We start from the raw sequence: 6,971 nt of genomic DNA on the forward strand, positions 1-6,971 counted from the left end.
AGGAAAGACCTTGGAATGAAGTTCTGGGCTGTCTCTCCCAGTTACAACCAACAGCATTGCAAAAGGAAAGAGACCAATGGTTTTTTTTCCTGGCAGAAACAGCTTCTGCCACTACTTGTTGGGCATTCCCCATTCCCAATATCGCAGGAAAAAAAATCACACCAGTGTTAATATATATTTCCCATCAGGACAAATGTTGCATTTAATCACCTTCTTATCACTCACTAAGCATTGGCAAATAAATTCAGACCTAGGTTTCAAGTAGATCAGAAGTCTCTCACCAGAAAACACTGATGAGATGCAATACTTTCCACAGAAGCATATTGATTCTGTCTGCTCTTTAGGCATAAACAGTGTCTGGTTTTTACTTCCCTACTTTTCTGGCTTCACCACTGCCTACCTTCTGAAGTGCATGGGGATGTGGCTCCTGGGATACACTGACAGCTCCCAAAATCCACAGCGTCCTGCTCCCTGGGGTGCCTTTCCCTGGGACAGAGGAGCTCAGAGCAAAAGGAGATCATGGGGCAAGAAGTGTGGGAAGGAACTTCAGCTGAGCACTTTATGACCGTAGCAGCCCCCTATCCCAGGAATCAGCTCCACCTCAACTGTCTCAATGCATGTTAGTCCAACGTGTCCTAAAAGCTTTCCAAAGGCTGTATGGTGTTTCCCAGGAAATTCTCAGGATGCTCTGCCGGCCTTTCCACCAGGATCCCTGTGTGACACAGCTCAGTTCCTGCTGTGTTCTCCTTCCTGTGCACTGAGGGCAGGGAGGGCAGCACAGCCCAGCACCCCCCAGCCCTCCTGCCTCGAACCCCCAAATCACCCCCAGACCCAGCTCACAGGGGATGTCACGTTTGCCTTTGCTTTGTTTTGCCAGAGGGTGGAAGGAAACTGCAGCCAGACGGAGGCACAGACTCCTTCTACCCTTTGATCTTCAGCCAACACAGAGTGTGTCAGATAGCCACCCAAATCTAGAAGGACAAGAGTATTACTCAGAGAAAAGCTTTATGGCAATTGCTCGATGCTTCACCAATTCAGCAGCTAAATCTGGACAGAAATGTGTATCAGCCTTCTCCTCTGAGACAGCCGCCCATCCTTCGCTGCAGTGACAGCACAGCACTCAAAGTGTACTTTAGCCTTTGAGGAAATACACTCAGAGCTCAGAAAAACACTTCAAAGCTCCATGACTGGTTAAAACAGTGTTAATACCCGGCCAGTTGGTGTCTGATCTCTGCATCACCAAGACGTGCAATTGATGTTGTCACCCCCTGCCTGAACCTCTCCTGCTTTGTTTGGGATTGCAGGCAGTCCCCAGCAGCCCCCCACTGCCTGTGGATGGGGTCTAGCACTGCATGTGCTAATAATGAGCTGCCATGGCCCATTCTCAGAATATCAGCTCACTGCAGAGAACCAGTCTCGCTCCCTTTTTTATTCCTTGGCAAGGCAGGAGGCTGTTCCTGCAGCTGTGCTGGAGCACCAGCCACTAGATCAGGGGCTGGCTTCCAGCTCAGGGACCTCTGCACAAAGGTGGAAAGGGCAGAGGGTCTCAAGAGCCAGTGCTGAGGAGCCACTCTAGTGATCCCCTCATTTAGGAAACGTCAGAACAAATTGCCGAAAACGCAGCCCTAGCAGGGACAGCCTCACTCTGCCTTGGGCAGCAGGCACAGCATCCGACATCTGCAGTGTGTGACAGCTGCCCTGAGCCCCCTGCGCAGCACAATCCCACATGCACAGCTCCTGCTGCAAGCAGAGAGTTTGGAAGGAGATGTGTTATGAATTGATAAGGTGTCAAATAGTTCTGACGCTGTCTCCGGAGATAACATCAAGACTTGCATTTACGCTTCAACCCATTTGGCAACTGCGAATCTCCCGCCAGCTGACACCCCATGCAGCAGCTGGGGGGCTGAGGAAGGTGCCGCACACCTTGTTCCACACACACCCAACTTAGATCAGCCACTGTAAATACCAAAACATCGGGGATGGTCATGGTCATTTGCCTTAATACACCTTTTTCCTGCTGTGGCCACCTCTCCAGTTTGCAGGGCTTTGATTGAGCTTTGGTTACGTGGGAAATGTTCAAGCTGATCCCCTTTTGCTCTCCATATCATTGTTTCATCTGTGACCCCAGTTTACCTGCATCTGCACTAAGGCAAATATTTTCCAGGCTCAGCAGTGCAATTGTGAAGCGTAAATTCCTACCAGCTTTCCTTTTCTTTAAATTTCTTTCAGCATTCCAAAGAAAAGAACGGATGATTTCCCTACCATATTTATTTAAAGAAAATGAATTAACCTCATGGCAGGACTGTGACTGTCAGATGAGCCAGCACCTCATCTAAATGATAGGCACAGCTCTTCTTACCTGGCTGTCCAGCAGAGTGATGGCAGCCACTGCATGGTGACATCCATGCAGCGTGTGCCCAGGCTCTGGGAGAAGGCAGCAGTCACCTGGAGCTGCACCAGGGCTTGATTGTCACCACCAATGCCTTTCAGCACTGGTTATGAATGCTGACGATGACAGCAGAGCGGGAGCTGAGGCTCAGCTCTCATAATCATGCAGCTCAGAGCAGTTAGAATGCCTGCAGAAAAAAACCCCACACTTTACAAAATCAGACACATTCATACTGGTGTCACTTTGCAAAGGATAAGCAGATACAGAGCACTTTTAGAGCAGAAGAACAGTGCCTCATTAGGTGCCAGAACAGCTTCCCAGCATCTGCCTGATTTGCACAAGCTCTGGGATAGCTTTTCTTTGACTCCCTGTATTAAACCGCACCAAAGGCTGCTCTGCCTGGCAGCACCAAAAGCACACCAAGCTCCTGTGTCTGAGGCAGGCTGAGCCTCAGCCAGTGCTCTCCATCCTTGGCTTCCCCCGAGGCTGCCCAGGCAGCCAGACAAGCACCTCCTGTCATTCAGGTGGTCAGGGAGATGATCATTTTCCAGATCCAGAGCAGTTTGGGTTGGGAGGCACCACTGGGAGTCACTGACCCAAGCAGGACTCACTTCAAAGGGGGATCAGGCTGCTCAGGGCCTCCTGCTCCATATCTGAATATCTCCAGGGTCCCAGTCTCTCTTCCTAGCTTTTGCTCACGCCCATTGTGAAGATGTTTTCCCATTTGTCCACTTGCAATTTCTTTTGCTGCTTCTCACGCCTGTTGTCTTTCTGGATGCACTCTTAACCTCCACAATATATTCTGCTACTGAAAGATGAAATGGTCTATCAGGAAAGCTTTTTAAAGGGTGAAATGTAGAACAGTGACAGAGGACTCAGAGGATTTTTTTTTGTGATTGTCTTCTCCTGATACATGTGGCAAAGCAGCTTCCAGCAAAGCGTTCCACACTGCAGCAAGTGTGGCACAGGAGAGTCACACATCCCATGGAACCCACAGAGAGCCTATGAGGCCAGCACTGATTTCTGCTGGTGGGATAACAGCAATATTTACTTAACCATTCACCTGCTTCTATGAAGCACCTTGTCCTTGAGCCGCAGAGCCTTTGGTGAGTGCCACTAGAGAAGGAAAACACTGGGATCTTTGTCCCATTAGTCACCCCACTCGTGGGAGTCTCCCAAACTGCCAGGACTGCCATTTCTGTGGTAAAGCCATGCCAGGGTTCAGCCAGGATTCATCTCACCCCAGACTCTGCCCCAACTATCTGATCATCCCACAGGAAGAGGAGTCACCCCTACGCAAAATGCCTCGAAAATTTCAACAACTCCTAGAGAAAAGGAGGTGTTGTGGTACCATTCTGGAGAACTCTGCCCACTCTCCACACCCTTGGAATGCATACTGCTTCCTTCAGTAGACAGCCTGGGAAGACAGGAGTCCTGGCAGCACACTTACAGCTGCCTGTTTATTCAAGATACAAGCTTCCTAGAAATAGGTTAATTACTTTCCTTTAATTACACATTCTCTTATTAAATGCCAATAATAAAAGGGAATGTCTGCCCTAGAGATAAGATTATGCCACCTTCATAATTTGGCTTTTTGGGACAGCAGATAAATGTCTCAGTCATTTTAAAATACAAATTTGTCATTCATGAGGGGAATAAATAATGCAAAGAGGATGTGTGGTTACTCTGACATTATCACATCATCATTGCACCCTGGGCATGAATGTGTGACACTATATAACCTCGGGCTCTTTGATAAATTATTGCCCATCACCATCCTGTCTAACACAGGGGAGCAGATGAGCACCGGGAGGAATTTATGGTTGCAGTTGCAGTACTTTGGGGCTGTAGCACAATTACTGGAGTTACTGCTGAAGCACAGAGTGATGCAGGAAACGAAGGGAAAGTCTGCATCCTCCTGGGAGGTAATGTGTAAAGAAACCTTAACGAGTGTACCCTGTGGGGGATTTCCTACCCTGCAAGTACTTAAACTGCTAATTAATTCCTATTAAAACAAGGTCTTTTGTGTACATCAAAAAATGGTGCCTGAGGCTTTGAGCCTGCAGTGGGATCTCCCAGGACTTTGCACCAGCTGAGCCTGGCAGCCTTGGCTAAGAGGATGAAGACTGAAGAAACCTTCAGTGGCCTCTATTTTGGGGTTGGAGCACTGTGCTCATGTCCATGGCTCAAGATCATTCCCAAGCATGATACAACGATCAGAAAACAGAGAGCGCTAGAGCAACCAGCCCTCAGGCACAAATTAGTTATGTATGACTATGCTCAACCCTTATTTGGCATGTGCAGCAATACATATTTTGAGATGAGCCACCACAGACGCACATAAAACCTTTGCTTTTAACATCAGGCTCTCTTGAAAATGGGGAAAAATTAGAGATAACCCACACTCCCAGATCATTAATGAAAAAACAGAGGCTGACAAAGGAGCCTCAGAGGCTGGAGTGCTCTGGGTTAAAACAGGACCGTGCTGTGAACGATCAGGTACCAGTATCCTGCTGGGGATGTGGCTCTTGTTTTGTGGAGAGGTTCCTCTTCCCATCCCTCCTCTCCTTGGCAGGACATCATTAGTTTCATACCCTCACAGCTGTTTCCATGCATAATACTTCTTTTCTCACTTTTCCTCATTAATTGCCCCATAAGAGGCACTGACTGACAATCAGCTTGTCTTTTACCATCAAGGCTGGCCAGACCCTGAGTTGGACCAGTGGGTTTGTTCCTGCAGGTGCTGGGTGATGTTACATGGCACAAAGACTCCAGCAGCTCCATCAGAGACGTGGGGGCTGGGACATCACAGCAAAGCCCCACGGGGCTCAGGGCGGCTGTGGGGACCCCGGAGTAAGACTGGTGCCCCCAAATGCCATGGCCAGCAGTGTTGCATGGCAGCTGATGCCATTCCAGGCAAAAAAAGGTGATTCAGGATCTTGGCCACCTCTACCATTGCCCAGCCCCGGGTGGGAGCTGCCCTCACCCCCATAAATCTTCACCGATAGGCAAAATTAATGAGCCATGAATTGTTCCCTGTTAATCCAACCTAACACTGCCCTCTTGTGCTGCAGCACATAAGGGGCCTGTGCTGGGAGGGGACTGGTTCATATTTTAATTAGAGGGAGGGGTGATCTATGAAACCAGTTTTACCCAGTTGTTTGTAAAGCAGTGCCGATTTTATCCCAAGAGGCCAGATCATCTCTATCTATTGTCACTCTAAAAGTGTGGGTATCCCACACTTAGGCTACCCATCCACTCGCTCCTGGGAGATTAGAATGATCGGTGAAAGTAATAAAAACAAAGGGAAAATACCAATATTATCACAACTCAAGGCATGTGAAAAATGGCGAAGAGAAAAAAAAATAGAAATCTGCACAGTTATGAAAGCACTTTGCCTCACACAGGCTGCGTAAAAATTCTTAAAGCATTGGTTAATGGAAGAAATTGGCATTTAATTAATACTCTGTTAAAAATTAGTTCTGTAGAGTCACATAACCCAAGCATTAAAAAAAAAAAAATCATAATGATTAATGTTTTACCTAGAAAGATCTCAAGAGTCATAGGCAATAGCACGACTGGAGCTCTCCCTCCAGCAGACTTCAGGCAGGGAGCTCTCAAGACACACATTTAGTCATTTATTATCACAGGAGGTTTGATGGGCAGTGCAGTATTTTGGTTATATTCTGCTGGGGATAAAGACCTCAGTAGTACTGCCACACCTCTGAGATGAAGTGCCGTCCCTGAAGTCATCCACTGCTTCACCCCCCTGAAGGATGGTGGTGCCCCAGCCCATCTGCTGTCCTTCCTCCTGGTCTGAGAGCAAAGCTGGGACCCACAGATCAACCCATGGAGAGAAGCTGCAGAAATGTAAAAGCACAGGGTTGTGCACCATCTCTCTAGCTACACTGCACTCCCTGTGCTTTTATAGCTCCTTTCAAGTGGCTGCAAATATCAGCTGTGTCTTCTGCAGAAGGGACATAGATCAGGCCTGATTTCATTTCAGTGTTTATCAGACCTGCCTTGGACAGAACTCATACCTGACAGAAGTGGTCACTTCAAAAATTTATTTTCAAAAATCTGTGCATACTGTGCAGTAGCCAGCACTGGAGCAGAAAGACATCAGAAACTCACTGGAGAAGGAAGGAACAATGCTCCCAGAAGAGAAAGAAAACCTGATAGTGTTACAAGGAAGAAGGACCTTTTCTGACACAACACTGATTCATTCCTGGGTATTGCTATTTAATGGATTACTTACATAAGCAGAAGGGGAAAAACACAGGGAGAAAATAAAATAGGTGCCAAGACAGAGGCACGGACATCCTGCATCATTTCCTAATTGATTTTAGAGCAGCCTGTCCCTCTCCAGCTGCACACTCAGGCGTGGGCTTGACTGGGTTGTCACGACATGAGCTCTAATGTGCTCACCTGCCATGCAGGGCAAGGCTGCCCACGTGGACCTGCACAAACATTTTCTTAAATTGAGACCTTTGTCCCCGGGTCCTTGTAGAAGGAGGATAAACATTCATTCACAAGGGGAAAGGACTGTAAGAGCACTTCAATCAATGGCCTATGAAATATG

Source organism: Hirundo rustica, chromosome 12, assembly GCF_015227805.2.
Source record: "Hirundo rustica isolate bHirRus1 chromosome 12, bHirRus1.pri.v3, whole genome shotgun sequence".
Taxonomy (NCBI): domain Eukaryota; kingdom Metazoa; phylum Chordata; class Aves; order Passeriformes; family Hirundinidae; genus Hirundo; species Hirundo rustica.